General features: G+C 39.2%; 1 long non-coding RNA gene across 8 annotated transcripts in view; it reads right to left on the reverse strand.

The window, feature by feature from the left end:
* LOC100682919 overlaps positions 1-17,824 on the reverse strand; it is a 49,458-nt gene that overhangs the window by 12,510 nt on the left and 19,124 nt on the right. The window contains exons 1-2 of one of the 8 annotated variants that reach the window (XR_005369556.1): positions 14,632-14,762; positions 1,265-1,369 (exon numbers count right to left, since the gene is read on the reverse strand). The exons of the other annotated variants lie outside the window; for them this stretch is intronic. This is a non-coding gene — a long non-coding RNA (uncharacterized LOC100682919). Of the gene's footprint in view, positions 1-1,264; positions 1,370-14,631; positions 14,763-17,824 lie in introns of those variants that run through there. 8 annotated transcript variants of the gene reach the window in all.

Below are 17,824 nucleotides of genomic sequence, written 5' to 3' on the forward strand. Positions count from 1 at the left end.
CCGCCTCAGGAGCTATGCCATTAAAGGGCTCTAGTGTTGGCCTGGAGCATCTAGAGTAAACCAGGAGTCAGATACTTCTTCTTAGTGACCCAGGACCCAAAGCTCATTCATTAGTGGTTCAGCTCATCAAAGCCTTTTACGTGGATGGCTCAGACTATGGGGTCAAAAGATATCAGTGGTGAAATCTGCCTACGTCACCACAGATGATCTGACAGTGGGTGGAAAGAGGTTATCAGGTAACTGGCTGGCCCATTTGTAGGGATCATTTTTACCCCAGAGAGGAAGCTTTGAAAATGTTTCTGATGATAGTTTATGGATATTATCAGCAAGTTTGTAAACCATACCAAAAAGTTGTGAATTTATAAGAAAATCAATTAAAATTCTTTTCAATTGACTATTAGCAACAAGTAAATATTTAAAAGCAATAATTTCATCGATTTTGTAAGACTTGTGAGATGCTGTCGTAACCATGGATGCTGGTCAGCTGTTGGAAGTGTCAATCTGTGAGAGGATTTACATGTAGGAAGCATTGAGGGGCCTGGCTGGCTCAGTTGACTCAGTTGATTGGACATCCAACTCCTATTTTCAGTTCAGGTCATGATCCCAGGTTCTGGAATGGAGCCCTGGGATGGATGAGCTCCCACTCATCAGAGAGTCTATTCTCCCCTCCCTCTACCCCTCCCCTGCTCATGCTCTCTCACTCTCCCTGTCTCTCAAATAAATAAAACTTTAACAAAATAAAATAATGTTGGAAGCATGTGAGGTGCCTGGTTGGCTCAGTCGGGCTCTTGATGTCTGGCTTGTGAGATCTCTGGCTTTTGTGGCTCTATACCCCACTTTGGGTATAGAGATTACTTAAAAATAGAAAGAAGGAAGGAAGGAAGGAAGGAAGGAAGGAGGAGGAAGAAGACGGAAGAAGTGAAGAGAAAGAGAAAGAAAGAAAGAAAGAAAGAAAGAAAGAAAGAAAGAAATTAAGAAAGAAAGAAGAAAGAAAGAAAGAAGAAGAAGAAAGAAAAAAGAAGAAAGAAAGAAAGAAAGAAAGAAAGAAAGAAAGAAAGAAAGAAAGAAAGAAAGAAAGAAAGGCTGGAAGGATTTGTGAGTGGTGCTAAGAGAGTGCATGATGAATACATAAAATGACTGGCTGGCTTCAGAGGCCCAGGCACACAATATAGGTCACCACCAGGCAACACTCTGGTTAACATCCCAGATCAGTATATCCTGACAGAGCCTTAAATTCCAATTCCAACTGTCTGTCCCCACTTACAGCCAGCTGCCCTTCCATTCATTGCTGTGGTAAATGTCTATCCAGGGGTCTTTCTGTTTCAGCTATTGGCCTGGGTGCTGGAGACAGCCCTCAGCGAAGTCCTGGCTGATGTGGGAAACAAAGGCAGAAGAGAAATTATTAAATTTCCTTACTACCTACAGCCCATTGACAAGTCCTTGAAACGGGCAGAGTGACCTTCCTCTAGGGACTCAGCAGACTCCATGTGAATACTTTGCTAAGGGCAAAAGGCAATCTTAGCCCGACCAACCCTCCAGGATCCTGTAGGTCTATTTTAACATGTGGAAATTTCTTTGGAAGCTCCCCTTTTCTCCAAAATACATGTTAGGATCATCCTCCAAATATATGACCTACTAATATACATCTGAGGGGGTCTCATGACTGAGAGTTTACTGAACAATAACAAATGAGCTTTCCCAACAATAGCTAGCCCCCTCAGGGTCCTAGAATCTTGTTTCCAAAATACCTTAGAGGTTTGTTTTGTCCCTGACCCCCTCCTAACTTGAAAGTCTATATGGGCCACTCTCATGATCCCGGTGCAGCTCTTTCTGCCCACGGGTCCTGTTTCCTTGCTTTAATAAAACCACCTTTTTGCACCAAAGACATCTTAAGAATTCTTTCTCGGCCATCAGCTTCGAACCTCAACATCTTTCCTACACCACTGACCTCATGTAACTTCTATTTGTAGCAGAACAAAGCAAACAACAAGCAAATATAGTAACATATAACCTAATATCAGGAGGTGATGGGGCTATGGAGAGAAATAAAGCAGGGCAGTAGGGAGGGGCATGTCATCTTAGTATAATCAGAGGAGGCCTCCCTCATGAGGCCACCTGGAGACAGGCCCTGAATTGGTAAAAGGATTCTGAGCAGGAGTGGCCAGTGAAAGGCCCCATAGTGGCCCGGGGAGCTGTTAGGAAACCACTGTGACTGGAGTGAGGTGAGTGGATGAAAGAGCCCTGGGAGCTACAGTGGAAGAGATAACCAAGAGCAAGGTCAGGTAGGGCCTAGGCAGGCCATGGTGAGACACTTGGATGCTATCTCCAGTGAAGTGGAAGTCATTGGAACGTTTTGAACAGGAGAGTGACCTAATCTGTTTTACTTTGTTTTATCAGTTTTCTGGAAACAGTTCTCTCTGTTTGCCTTGAAAGAATGGCTCAAAAGTGGTGGGCGAGGTCAGGACAGGGGGTCTGGTAAGACAGTCGTGACATATCTTGTGGAAGTGTGAGAGTGGAGATGATGTAGGAAACAAGGCAGAAGGAAATGTAAATACAGTGAAATGTCCTTATACCTGCAGCCCATTGACAAATACTTAAGGCAGGCAAAGTATAATGTTCTTCCTGGAAACTCCCAACTCTCTTAATGTTAATGCCTTACTAGAGGGAAAAACAACCTTAGTTTGACAATAGCCAGGCCTCCGGTAACCTGTGAGTCTTCTTTAGCATATGAAAATCCTTTTGGGACTTTCCCCTGACCCCAAAGTATATCATCAGTTGCTCCTCATAATCCTGGGGCAGCCTGGGGGGGTGGGGGGGGCGCATCTCAATGCTTTAATAAAAACCACCATTTTGCACCAAAGACATTTCAAGAACTCTTTCTTGGCCTTTGGCTTTGGATCCCAACAACACTACTCAAAAAAAAAAAAAAAAAAACACATCAGAGATGATGAGAAAGTATCTGTTTTGAAGCTGAAGCCAATAGGAGTTGCTGTTGGGTTGGATTGGATTTGGTGATGGAATCTGGGAGAAAAAGTGTAGAATGAGTCTACAGTGTTTGACCCATAAATAAGCAACTGGTAAATACAGGAAATGGGTAGGGTTTGAGGAGAAGCAGGCTTTGAAGGCAAAGGTAAGAGTTATTGACAGGCTGAACTTGAGACAACTGTTAGATGACAAAGTGGAGATGTCAAACAGGCAGCTAGATGTGGAGGCTGGGGCTGGGGGAGAAATTAGGGATGAGATATTAATTTGGGAATCATAGTGTACGGATGGTATCCAAAGCCCCTGGGCTGGATGACATCACATAGGGAATGGGCTTGGCTACAGAAGATCATGGCCTAGCACTCCCCAGTGAGAGATCATGAAGGTGAGGGGGAGTCAGCTGAGATTAAGAAGGAGAGAGCAGGAAGGTCAGAGGCAAGTCAGGAGAATGCAATTCAGATGAGGGGGTTTCAGCAAGAAGCATGGTGTGACCAACCTTGGCAATTACAGGCGAGATGGATGAAGACTGTGAGTCTACTGAACAGTAGATTTGGCAACATGAGGGAAAAGAGTTTTTTCAGGGTACATAGTGGGAATAAAACCTGATGGGAGGGATCCCTGGATGGCGCAGCGGTTTGGCGCCTGCCTTTGGCCCAGGGCGCGATCCTGGAGACCCGGGATCGAATCCCACGTCGGGCTCCCGGTGCATGGAGCCTGCTTCTCCCTCTGCCTGTGTCTCTGCCTCTCTCTCTCTCTGTGACTATCACAAATAAATAAATACATACCTTAAAAAAAAAATTAAAAAAAAAAAAAAAAAAAAAAAAAAACCTGATGGGAAAGAAAATGGGATGGGATGAAGTAGAGACAGTGCGTATAATCAACTCTTGAACTTTCCTCTGACTAGAAGCAGAGAAATCAGACAAAAACTGGAAGTCAACTGGAGCCAAGAAAGGACACTTTGAAAAATGGGAGATGCTGTGGCATGTCTGTCTGCTGATAGGAATGATTCAGAAGGACAGAAAAAAAGTGATGATGCAAGAGTCCAGATGAATTCTAAAACAAATAACCCAGTTATTCAAAGCTTTTGGATTCCAGGATGTATGCTCTCTTCCTTCCTCGCTTGCTTCACTAACACCTGGGGTGTAAATTGGTAAGGGTCCCAGATGTAGAGTCAGGTAGGTGACGACAGTAGATAATACCTGTATCCAGATGTTCCAGTTTCTCTTGTAAATTATGACCTTATTATATCTTGACATTTAGCAACAGGATTTTACATTTATGTTTACATTCTTCAATCTATTATTTAAAAAAAGAATCTCTTAAAACAATGAGAAAAGGTGAATTGGACTGGTGCAGGGTGGATAACTCAGGTTTCAATAGTGACACCTAGTGGCAGTAAATAGCACTAGCTGAAAAGAATTGAATTCCTGACCGCCAGTTTCCTGGTTTTTAATTCCTCGGGTGGTAGTAACTGAGACGGACCCTTAGTATTAAATAAACGGCCCCAAAGTTTCTTGGAGTGGTCCGAGGAGGGAAAGCTCCAGAAAAGAGAAAAACCTATTTGCCTGGTGGATAGGATGGGGGTCGAGAGTCATAATTTAATTTGAGTAACAAGGATAAACTATTCATCTTCTGAGCTTAAATGCTGTTTGAGTAATTTGGGGGACTGAGTTCTCCCCTGACCTGAATTTTCTGAGGAGTGGTTTGGGCTGTTACTTACAATTTTTTTTTTGCTAAATAAACTGAAAGGAAGGTTAGAGTAGACTGGCCAACAGAAGGTCTCACCTTATAACTTTGAACTGTGGTGTAAGGGCAGCAGTCACAGGTGTTCACTTCCGGTGAATTTTGGTTGGCTCCTAATTTATAGCCAAGACCCCCAGAGCTACAGTCAATTTTATTTTATTTTATTTTTTTATGTTTATTTATTCAAGAGAGTGCGCTCGCTTGGAGGGCGGGGACAAATGGAGAGGGAATCTTAAGCAGGCTCTGCACCCAGGGTGGAGCTCTACTTGGGGCTCAATCCCAGGACTCTGAGATCATGACCTGAACCGAAAGAGTGGGTTGCTTAACTGACTGAGCCACCCGGGTGCCCCACAACAGTCAATTTAAAAGGCAGCTTTAAATTTCATCTTTTTTGCCAATAGCTCGATGCTGCAGAATGTCCTCAAGAATCTATAATTCCCCAGATGCGAGAGCCCATGCAATTTCATTAGTGTCACAGGCATATCATATTCTCAGTCTTTATTTTAAATAATGAAAAGAATAAACTGTGCAAATAGATGAAAACAAAGGGAGAAACTCACACAGCTGAAAAAAGGTTTCTACCCTGAAGTATTTACCATAATAATATCATAAAAGATCATGACACAGATGGGAATATTACAAGGATTAGGAGAGAAATAAAATTCATGGGTTGGGCTTGCAAATCAACTTCTTGTTTGGATTCTGAAGCAAAAACAACAACAAAAAACCATGAAGCAAAGCACCAGTAACTCTAAATTTGCAGTCATTTGGTTTTCAAGCACTTTGTGAAAGCAGATTTCTTCCCATCCTATTCCAGCCTGGTATTTATTTTCATGTTAGCTCTGTTCTTGGCACCTTTATTTATTTATTTTTTAAAAGATTTTTAAAATTTATTTATTCATAAGAGACACACACACACAGAGAGGCAGACACAGGCAGAGGGAGAAGCAGGCTCCATGCAGGGAGCCTGACATGGAACTCGATTCCGGGTCTCCAGGATCAGGCCCTGGGCTCAGCTAAACTGCTGAGCCACCCGAGCTGCCCTGTTCTTGGCACTTTTAATGTGTAAGGAAAAATTTATGTTTCCTTGGAAACTCTACATTGTTTATACAAATTCCATCCCATCTAGTAGAAGTTCAATTGACTTCCTTCTCCTACTTTTAAAAGGGGTCAGTTTTGCCTTTATTTGTACATTCATTTCAATATTCCTGCTCTTTAAATATTTCATTTTTCAACTTCTCCTTTAGACTGGTTGTAAAACTCTTCCCAGCTTCATGAATAGAATAACACCCTTTGGGGCACAACACAACACACTTTGGGGCAGCCCTGGTGGCTCAGCCTGGTGGCTCAGCGGTTTAGCGCCACCTTCAGTCTAGGGCCTGATCCTGGAGACCTGGGATCGAGTCCCATGTTGGGCTCCCTGCTTGGAGCCTGCTTCTCCCTCTGCCTGTGTCTCTGCCTCTCTCTCTCTCTCTCTCTCTCTCTCTCTCTTTCTGTGTCTCTCATGAATTAAGAAAAAGAAAAAAAAAGAATAACACCCTTTCACTTTATATCTGTATTTATGTCATGATGCTACTCTACTTAGAAAACATCATTTTTGAAATTACCAAGTTATTTTGAAAATAATCTTTTTGAAAATTATCAGTTCCTATCTTTTTTCTAAAAGTTCTTATGTTACTTCCTTTTTATATTGCCTTATTATATTTTATATAATTTTTTAAGTTGCCTTAAGTGCTTTATGAAATAAGTTAGGGTATAAATGAATAAAGAACAAGTGTTTAACAATCAAAATGTTGGTTTGCTTGTTTTTTTAACAAGCAAAATGTTTAGGTGCTCTTTAAAGTTCTTTCTTTGATATTCTATTCATTTGGGAATAGGAAGTTCAGGGTAAAGCTTTTTGCCTGATATGATTTTTTTTTTATTGTGACAAAATACATATATAACATACAAGTTACCATTTTATTTTATTTTATTTTATTTTATTTTATTTTATTTATTTTTTTAAAAGGTAATTCCAAGCTTTAACACATCTATAGTGATTTTATTTTTTTAAGATTTTATTTATTTATTCATGAGACACACACACACACACACACACACACACAGAGGCAGAGGCACAGGCAGAGGGAAAAGTAGGCTCCATGCAGGGAGCCCGATGTGGGACTTGATCCGGGGTCTCCAGGATCAGGCCCTGGGCTGAAGGCGGCGCTAAACCGCTGAGCTACCTGGGCTGCCCCACAAGTTACCATTTTAATCATCTTTTAAGGCATATGCTTTTTTAAAAGAAAGATATGATAGCTCCCTGAAAAAATACAGTTGATCTGGGGAACAATGATTCTTAGCCACGTCCCAAGTTCAGAATTTGATACCCCCTGATTTGCCATTGGGGTGCCCCCATTTTCATGATTTGGAACAAAGGGCTTTAATATCATGCTGTGGTTGGGAAGACAGCATTGGTTACACCACTTCCTATTGTCACTGCTGGAAACCACAAATGCTTGATTTAAATAAATTTTTGAAGACAGAATTCAGCTATGACATTTCTTGTAATAACTATGCTTCCTGTGACAATAGTTAGGGGAAAAAAACAGAGTAAAACTTCATGCAGGAAACATGTGATATATGCTGACTGTTGGCTTTGCTGAAGGAAGCTGGGAAAAAATGAGGGAAGGACTAGCTTGCCATTGGCCAGGGTTTAATCATTTGTGTAACTCAAGACAGAAAAAAAGTCTTACTGGTTTTAGAAAAGACTGTTTTATGATCTGTCAAAACTGAAGGTGTTTTCACTGCCTAGGACAGACCCTTCATCATTGTCATCATTGTCATTATTATTTATGAAGAAACTGAAGTGTCAGGACACTCTGAGACACAGGATGGACAAAGGATGCTACTATCCCTTTTTTCATTGACAAAATAGAAGACTGAACTTTATCCCAAGATCATCTGTACTGCTCCTGCACCTCTGCTTGAAGGAGAGTGTCTTAATTATCTGAATAGTCCAGAGCACCAGAATTTCAGGCATATGGGGGTCAGTCACATAGCGATGGGGCTGTCCCGACTCCAGGCTGCCAAAGTGAGCAGGAAACTGTTCCAAAAAGGAAAGGTGTTCTGAAAGCTTTCATTGCTTTCTTTGGGACAGAAAATGTGAACTAGAAGCACTCAATCATAACTCTCAAAGACAATGATGGATGAGATTTTTTCTTTTCCTTAAGAGAAATATTTTTTTTAAATAACCAGTGCAGAGGCACCTGGGTAGCTCAGTGGGCTAAACATCTGCCTTGGCTGAGGTCATGATCCCAGGGTCCTGGGATAGAGTCCTGCATCGGGCTCCCTGCTCAGCGGAAAGGCCTGCCTCTCCCTCTGTCTGCTTGTGCTCTCTCTCTCTCTCTCTCTCTCTCTGACAACTAAATAAATAAAATCTAAAAAAATAAATAATGAAAAATAAAAGAGCAGTTGTTCCTAAACCAGAAGAGGAGGCTGCATAGAAGAAAAAGATATCCCAGAAGAAACTGAAGAAACAAAAGCTTATGGCCACAGGAGTAAATTCTGCATAAAATACATGCAAATGAAAGTAAAAGAAACAACAAAGCAAAACAGAAACAACCAGAATACAGAAAACTTACAGTTTTCCTACCAACCCAAATTTTAAAATTTGGTCATTCCTAATATGAATTTTTCCCCTAATAGGATCTTTTTTTTAGTGGCTCAGTTTTATCACTGTAGGATAAGAATTCTATCCCAAAGAAGTAATTTTATTTATTTATTTATTTATTTATTTATTTATTTATTTATTTATATTTTATTTATTTATTCATGAGAGACAGAGAGAGAGAGAGAGAGAGAGAGAGAGGCAGAGACACAGGTAGAGGGAGAAGCAGGCTCCATGCAGGAAGCCTGACGTGGGACTTGATCCCAGGTATCCAGGATCACACTCTGGCTGAAGGTGGCGCTAAACCATTGAGCCACCCAGGCTGCCCCCAAAGAAGTAATTTTAAAGATGGGAAAGTTTATGCACTAAGATGCTCTATGCATTATCATCCATATTAATGAAAGAAAAATTAGCCTAGGTAAAAAATAATATTTCCCTATTCAAGAAAATACTAAAGGGTTATAAGAAATTTTTATATATATACAATGTCATAGTGCTTATAAAACAAGTGAAAAGAATATATAATTATAAATGGATTATTAAAATTATTTTAAAAACATGTTGAAGAATAACATAAAGGAATTAATTTCAATATTAATGGGAATGTGTTTATTAGAAATTTAAGTAACTTTTTCTTTTTTTAAAAGATTTTATTTATTTATTTATTTATTTGAGAGGGACAGAGCATGAGCTGGAGGAGGACCAGAGAGGAAGGGAGAAGCAGGCTCCCCACTAAGCAGGGAGCCCAAAGCACAATGATGTATGATGCATGAGGCTTGATCCCAAGACCCTGGGATCATGACCTGAACTAAAGGCAGATGTTTTACCAATTGAACCAACCGGGGGCTCCATGATTTATTTTCTTTCTCTTACCTTTATTTTCTTGTTTTCTTTGTGATAAAAATAAAATATTATTTAAAAAACTAACATCTTGGAGTGCCTGCCTGCCTGGCTCAGTTGGAAGAGCATGTGTCTCTTGATCTCTGGGCCATGAGTTCAAGCCCCATGTTGAGTATAGAAATTACTTAAATAAAAACAAAACTTCAAAAAAATTTAAAAGCTAACATTTTATCTTTGTTTACATTTTCTTGTTACAAACGTCTTCCATAAACTGCATATCCTACTTAGAAATGCAGTGATCCTATGTGATAAGCAGAGCATGAAATACTAGTCCCAATTTACAGAAGAGGAAATTGAAGCTCAATGATTTGTCCAATATTACACTTGTCCAAGTGTCTGCATAATGGATGCATGAAAGTAGATAATGGTTTTATTTGTTTGTTTGTTTGTTTGTTTGCTTATTTATTTATTTTTAAAGATTTTATTTATTTATTCATGAAAGACACACAGAAAGAGAGGCAGAGACAGAGGGAGAAGGAGGCTCCATGCAGGAAGCCCGATGTAGGACTCCATCCCAGGACTCCAGGATCGCACCCTGGGTGAAGGCAGGTGCTCAACCATGAGCCACCCAGGCATCCCTAGATAATGGTTTTAAATGTTCATGAAACTTCATTTCAAATTATGTCCATGAATTCCTTATGATTAAACCTGTCCATCAAGTTATTTGAATTATCATCAAACAGGAAATGGCAAGACTTATATGAACAAAGAGCAACCTCTTAACAAATAATTCAACATTGTGGGCTCTCATGTCTTATCTCATTTAATTATCACAACTTTATATGGTGGGTGTAATTATTCCCATTTAATAGGTAAGGAAGTTGAGTTGAGGCAGGTTAAAGAATTGCCCAAGTTTGTACAGCTAATAATTAGCAGCTGGAATTTGATGCTAGATCTTTTGACTCTAAGCTAAGAGGTTATTCTGTTACATGATAGCTACCCATCATAGCCACATGTCTTCTCCTCTCTTCTTCCAAAATACTAGTACTTGGGTTTCCATTATCCAGGCTTATTCCTCTCTATTGAGGGTGATTCCCCTAATCACTGAAGCTGACTCAGAGCCCAGGATGGTTCTGGCATTGGGAAAACATAGGTTAAGGAGAGTATGACCAGCAGTTCCTGCTGACCTGTTTGGTATGGGGCTTGAGGACCTGAACTTGTGGCTTCTAGAGCTACTACAGCCTTTCTCATGCTACCAGGACCTTTAGAGACTCTACTCATCTTTTTATCATCCATGACCTTATTCACTGGGGGCCTCACTTGTAGAGTATATCAGGACCTAAAAAATAATTTTTAATATATTTTAATTATTTAAAAATTACTAAGTACAGGTAATAAGGAATAATTGCTAATACTAATTTATAATTAAGTGCAAAATTTTAAAGTTTAATATAGTTATAAAAAGTAGTATTTATTTTTGAAAAATACAAGCCAAATGTATAAAAACAAATATTAATCCTCTCCAACTTTTCTCCATTCTTCACACTCGAGGTAACTGAAGTTAATAGCTGATATAGAATCTTATACATATACACAAATATGTATAGGCTAATTCATCGTTTGATATTTACAGATATAGGATCATAGTGTGCATATTCGTCAGCAATTTGTTTTTTTCACTTAATAATATTTCATATAGCTTTCTCCAGGTCAATGGATATATTTATTTGGATATAACTTTAGTTGCTATATCAAAGGGATTACAAAATACAGAAATTTAAATGAGACAAAGTTTTATTTACCTAGTCAACTTGATTGGACTAACACAGCTATTATAACTATGCCCTGTGAGCATAAACATGAGGTAAAGGTAAACATATTTGAAATATATATGGAAAGATCAAAGTCCTTAGCAGAGATATAGAAGCTGTATAAATTTTAGAATGAAAAAATAGTGATGCCTGGGTTGAACATTTGCCTTTGGCTCAGTGTGATCTCAGGGCCCAGGGATTGAGTCCTACATCGGGCTCCCTGCGGGGAGCCTGCTTCTCCCTCTGCCTATGTCTCTGCCTTCTCTCTGTGTCTCTCATGAATAAATAAATAAAATATTTTTTAAAAAACTAAAAAATAAAGTAGTATCTGAAATTGAAAACTCACTGGGTATGCTTACTGTCAGGATGGAGAAAAGAACCAGTAAACTTGAAAGTATATCAACAGAAATTATCTAAAGGACAGAGAAAAAAAAGAAGACTAAAGGAAAAAAAAAGCAGATTCAGAAATCTGTCAAAAGTTTGAAAACACATTTCATTGAAGTTCCAGAAGAGGTGAAAAATTTGGCTTAGACAAAAATTTTGAAGGAAAAAGATGGCTGAAAACTTCTAAGAATCGGTAAAAAGACATAAATTTAGAGATTCAACAAGATCAGCCATCCCCAAAAGGGATAAATTAACATATAACCATTCCTAGACATTGCCTACTCAAATTGCTGTGGAAAAAAAAAAAGGAAGAAATATCTTAACAGCAGCTAGAGAAAAAGGACACATTACATACTGGGGAATCACTATGGAATTCTCATCAGAAACCACGAAGGTTTTCTCATCAGAAACCACGGACAATGGAGGAACATATTTAAAGTGATAAAAGAAGACTTGTCAACCTAGAATTTTACAGCCTGAAAAAATTACCTTCCAGAATGAAGGTTAAATAAAAGACATTTGTGAAGGAAGAAAACAAATGGAATTTGTCTCCAGCAGCCCTACTCTAAAAGAAATGTGATAAGAAGTCCTTCAGGCTGAAGAGAAGGGAGCCTACAAGGAAATCTGTATCTTTAGGAGTAAAAAAAAGCAACAGAACTGGTAACTATCTGTTAATATAAATATGAAATATACTATATATAAACAAAAAAAATTTTTTTCTTCTGGAGTTCTTTAGAATATGTGTGACTGTTGAAAGCAAAAATTATAACATTATCTAGTGGGGTTTTCAGTAAATATGCATGCGTTACAAATGACAAGTATAACATGAAGGTCAGTGGAAGGGCAGTTAAAGGAAATATATACATGGTTGCAAGCCTTCTATGGTTTACTTAGTTTGGTAAATATTAACTCTAAGTTGTGTTAGTTTAGAAAAGTATACATAACTCTAGAGTAATTGTTAAAGGGGAAAAATATGAACAGATATAGTCAAAAAGCCAATAAACTAAAATCGAATATAAAAATGTTTCTAATAATCCAAAAGTAGGCAGAAAAGCGGAACACACAAATAGACAAAAACAGAAGGAAAAAAGAGATTATAATAAAATGATTTAATTAATAATTAATAATAAGTCTTAAAATAAAAGATTAAAATTTAAAAATCTTAAAATAAAAAAAAATCTTAAGATAAATAAATCTTAATAATTTAGATTTAAATCCAACCCTGTCAATAATTACATTAAACATAAATGGCCTGAACATGCTAATTAAAAGATAGACATTGTCAGACTGAATTAAAAAACATGGCCCAATTCTATGTTACTTATGAGAAACTCATTTTAAATATGACACATACACAGGTTAAAAGTAAAGGACAGATAAAGATACACCATGCAAACACTAATCAAAAGAAAGCTTGAGAACTTACACTAGTATCAGACAAAATAGATTTCAGATCAAGGGGTATTATGAAGGACAGAAATAGTATCATATACAATGATAAAAGATGAATTCACCAAGACAACAATCATAGCTGTCGATGTAGCTAATAAGGCTTCAAATTGCAGGAAGCAAGAATTGGCGGAATTACAAGGAGAGAAAAAACTCCCCCAACCCTAGCAGAATACATACATACTCTTTTCAACTACACAAGAAACATTCACCAAGATAAACCATTTTCTGGGCCAGAAAACAAATCTTAACACATATAGAAGAATTGAAATCATACCAAGTGTGCTTTCTGACCATTATGGAATTCAAGTAGAAATCAATAATAGGGGACGCCTAGGTGGCTCAGTAGTTGAGCCTTTGGCTCAGGGTGTGATCCCAGAGTTCCAGGATCGAGTTCCACATTGGGCTCCCTGCATGGAGCTTGCCCTTCTGCCTGTGTCTCTGCTTCTCTCTCTGTCTCTCATGAATAAATAAATAAATAAATAAATAAATAAATAAATAAATAAAATCTTAAAAAAAGAAAAAAAGAAATCAATAACAGAATGATATCTAGAAATCCAAAAATCTGTAATTGAAAATTTAATAAATATCACTTGAGTGTTTTCCCAAAGTTTTAACAAGCAAATGCCCATGTATAAGAGTGTTTGTCCTGGAGAGAACTTTTTTCTTCAAAGGTGGTTTGGAGGACAAATGAAATTCAGGAATGATCTCTGGTACAAATATCCTAGAAGAGGGAGTATATTAATAGAAATAGCATGAGGTCTGGGACTAACTGTGTGATATTAAGGAAAACACTTCTCCTCTGTCTCACTTCCTTGTAGTAGAGTCACTACTGAAGACTCTAATGTCTGAATATTGGACTTCCAATCGTGAGGCCATCACCTGCTCATGTGTAATCTTGGGCAAATTAATTGACTTCCCTCTGCTTCAGTTTCATCACTGGTGTAATAATAATAGTAATAACAATAATAGTAATAATAATTCAGGTCATTGTATGTCCTGATTTTTCTAAGACAGTCCTGGCTTATGTTTGTTATTTGGCTATAATTAGTAATAGGGTCCTGATTTTGGTGTTAAATTATATGCTCACTCTAACAATAGTACCTATATATTAGAGAGTTGTTGAGAGGATTGAGTTTGTCGTTATGCATAGTGTTTTATTTATTTTTATTTTAAAAAGATTTTTATTTATTTATTTGACAGAGAGAGAGAGAGCAGAGGGAGTAGCAGGGAGAGGGAGAGGGAGAAGCAGGCTCCCTGCTGAGCAGGGAACCTGATGCAGGGCTTGATCCCAGGACCCCAAGATCGCAATCCAAACCGAAGGCAGGTGTTTTGCCAACTGAGCCACCCAAGTGCCCCATGTGAGGTGTTTTAGAATGGTGCAGGTAGTCAGGCTCATATCCATCTTTTCAGTATATCTGAGTGCCTGCTGTGGTCCAGGTGCTTTCCTAGATGCTAGGCTATGGTGCAGACACCACACCAGAGTTGGGGGCCTGGCATAGTGGTGATTAAGTGCAGACTCTGATGCGAGACTACCTGAGTATGAATCCTGGCTCTGCTTTCTATTAGCTGTGTGATTTTGAGCAAGTAATTTTAGTTCACACCTGTCATATGACTTGTTTGAAGACTGAATGGGTTAATATTTACAAAGCACTTAGATCAATACCTGGTACATAGTAAGTATTTGTTAAATAGAACTTATATTACAAATGTTAGGAAGATTAAATGTGTTGGTATATGCAATGTTGATATGCATTTATACTGGATATTTACCTTTTATTACTAAAGTTTGTCTGTTCTGGTGTTTTTCTCAAGACAAAGGAAATCTCCAAAGGTGAATTGATGGCTCTTCCACTTCTAGAGACAGTAGACTTCCAGGAACTTTTAGAGGACTTTTTTTTTTTTTTTTTTTAGCTTAAGAAAAATATAGTCCTGTTATAGTCTCACAACAACTGTAGTGTTATTTATATGGTTTTTATAAGGAGACAGGCTCAAAGGCTCACCAAGGTCACGGAGCACTGTGTCTTTCTGATCAACTCTTTGGTCAAGCTGTTAAGGCGAGTGCTGCATTTCATTGTGTTTCTAGAGGACAGCAAGCAAGCTTCATTTGCTGAATGAGGCCAGAACAAGTTCAAGGAACACATTATCAAAACCAACATGAAGAAGCTAGATTGTTCCATTATCAGAGATAGAAAAGCCGTAATAATAAAACCTTAATATAAACACAGGCAGTCTAACTCCAGAGACCATATACAGAAAATTGCAGCAAGAGAAAAAGAAGAGATCCTGAAGTTGACGAGTGCTATAAATAGACTAGTCAGCCCTTCCCTGTCACAGGATAGGATAAACACACCCTCCCAAGTGCCACCTGCAGCCTAACTTTCTGCCGCAGTTTAGGGATCCTTCCCACCCATCAACTCTGAGACTTCGGGGGATTTCACCCAACACCGTTTCCGACATCCATATGCCCAGGGAGCACTTTATTTTCTGCTAAGAGACTCCGGACAATTCCAATGACTAATGCATGTGAGTCTAATTCAGGCTTTGCTGGCTGAAACCTGACTACAGTGACATTTATATGCCATAATATACGCAACCGATGCACTCAGCAATGCTCCTTCCTCACCCCCAGCCTCTTGGAATGTGCAAGATGTGCCTGTTAAGTATCATAATCCTTTTTACTTTGATTTCCTTTTCCCCTGGAGCCTTGCAAGTGCTCTCCGCTAATGGTCTATTTTTAAGGATCTCCTTGAGACAGGAGATGACACCCGGGCCTTACATCTAATGGCATCAGAGCCTGTCCCCGTTTCAAACATTTCTAATATGCTCAGAAAGCGGCCCTGAAAAATGGACTATCTTTACCCTTGGTTTCTCATGTGCCCTAGGGAAGTCCTGATTTAGAAGATGCCCCTCTCACTTAAGCTGCTACTGCTGATGGCATATCTGACTGTGAGCTGGTGTCTAATATCCCTGAAGTGGGCCATCAGCCTTTGACCCATGTCCTAGCCTCTTCTGGATAAATGTGTGGTTTTTCAGGGCTCTAAAAGGAGAACGATAAAGAGCACAGACTAAACATTTCAGAATTGTAAAAAAGAGGAAGAATCAGACATTTTATCTTCAAATATTAATCACTTTTATTTATTTTTTTAAAAGATTTTATTTGTTCATGAGAGGCACAAAGAGAGAGGCAGAGACACAGGCAGAGGGAGAAGCAGGCTTCATGCAGGGAGCCCAACATGGGACTCAATCCCAGGTCTCCAGGATCATGCCCTGGGCCAAAAGAAACGCTTAACTGTTGAGCCACCCAGGCATCCTAAATATTAATCATTTTTAAATGTGCAATTCGAAGGATGCATTTGTCCTGCTTGACAGGCCTTGCAAGGAAACCTCCTTTCCTTCCTTCTCTTCCTGGTTTCCCTTCCAGCTATTAGATCAAGCCAGAGGTGAAGCTCCATTGAGTGAAACTGCTAGAAAATCTTATGATTCACTCGGTGAGTGATTCTGAATTAATAGTTAATCTGGTGGTTGGTGTTAGTTTTTCTTTTTTTTAATTTTTTATTTATTTATGATAGTCACAGAGAGAGAGAGGCAGAGACATAGGCAGAGGGAGAAGCAGGCTCCATGCACCGGGAGGCCTGATGTGGGATTCGATCCCGGGTCTCCAGGATCGCGCCCCGGGCCAAAGGCAGGCGCCTAACCGCTGCGCCACCCGGGGATCCCTGGTGTTAGTTTTTCTACCGGGTTGTAAGTTTCTAACTCTTGAGATGCCAGGCAAAACCACTTGTGAGAGAAAGCAAAGGAGAAAAGGATGAAGAGTCTGAGATGTGCTTTCTGTGCTGGGGCCCTTTCTGTTTTCATACCACGGGAAACAGAAGAATCATCAAAAACCCATTTATGAAAATAGTGAAAGGGAATAAAGGGGAAAGGAGAAAAAATAAGTGGGAAATATCAGAAAGAGAGACAGAACATGAGAGACTCCTAACTCTGGGAAACGAACTAGTGGTGGTGGAAGGGGAGGTGGGCAGGGGGTGGGGGTGACTGGGTGGCAGGCACTGAAGTGGGCGCTTGATGGGATGAGCACTGGGTGTTATTCTGTATGTTGACAAATTGAACAGCAATAAAAAATAAATTTATTTAAAAAAAACATTTATGATTAGTGGTAGTGGAACCAGGAGCTTTGGGGGATATCAGTCCTGCACAAAGGCCAGGAGTGGCGAATCTCGATAAATTTTGCAAAAAAAAAAACCCACAGGATTTTAAAAAGTTGAAATACAGTGTCATATATTAGTTGCTAAACTCATATGGCCCTACTTAAGGTAATTTTAAAAAGTATATGTTAGGGACATCTGGGCAGCTCAGTCAGTTAAGCATCTGCTTTCAGCTCAGGTCATGATTCCAGGGTCCTGGGACTGAGTCCTACATAGGCTCCCTGCTCAGCGGGAACCCTGCGGCTCCCTCTGCCTGCCACGCCCCCTGCTTGTGCGAGCTCTCTCTTTCTCTCTCTGACAGATAAATAACAAATCTTAAGAGAAAGTAAATGTTATAAGGAAAAATTCCCTTTAAGTTTAAAAAGACTTATACATATGCAGGAATGAACTTTTTTTGGGGGGAAATTGCCAGAACCACAACATGTTACTGGTCCATGTTATGCTGATTAATGTCTGCTCAATGAGAGAAATTCAAGGGTAAGATATTCAGTGAACTGACCACATTGGACTCGAGGATTTCCCCCAGGACATTAAGTTCTTACTGTCACCTAAGGTAGCCACCCAGGAGAAACTTTTACTATCTGTGCTTCTTCACCAGGGGCAGAGAGGACCCAATGAGAGTACAGATTTCCCTAGCTATCTGAAACTAGAATGTTCTTATGAAACCTTCTGAAAGCAGGAATGGCATAAATTGAAGAAGCTATTACCATTAATTTACATGGTAAATTTATTGAGCATTCCCAGACCAAAAACATAAC

This window comes from Canis lupus, chromosome 14, assembly GCF_011100685.1.
Source record: "Canis lupus familiaris isolate Mischka breed German Shepherd chromosome 14, alternate assembly UU_Cfam_GSD_1.0, whole genome shotgun sequence".
Lineage (NCBI taxonomy): Eukaryota > Metazoa > Chordata > Mammalia > Carnivora > Canidae > Canis > Canis lupus.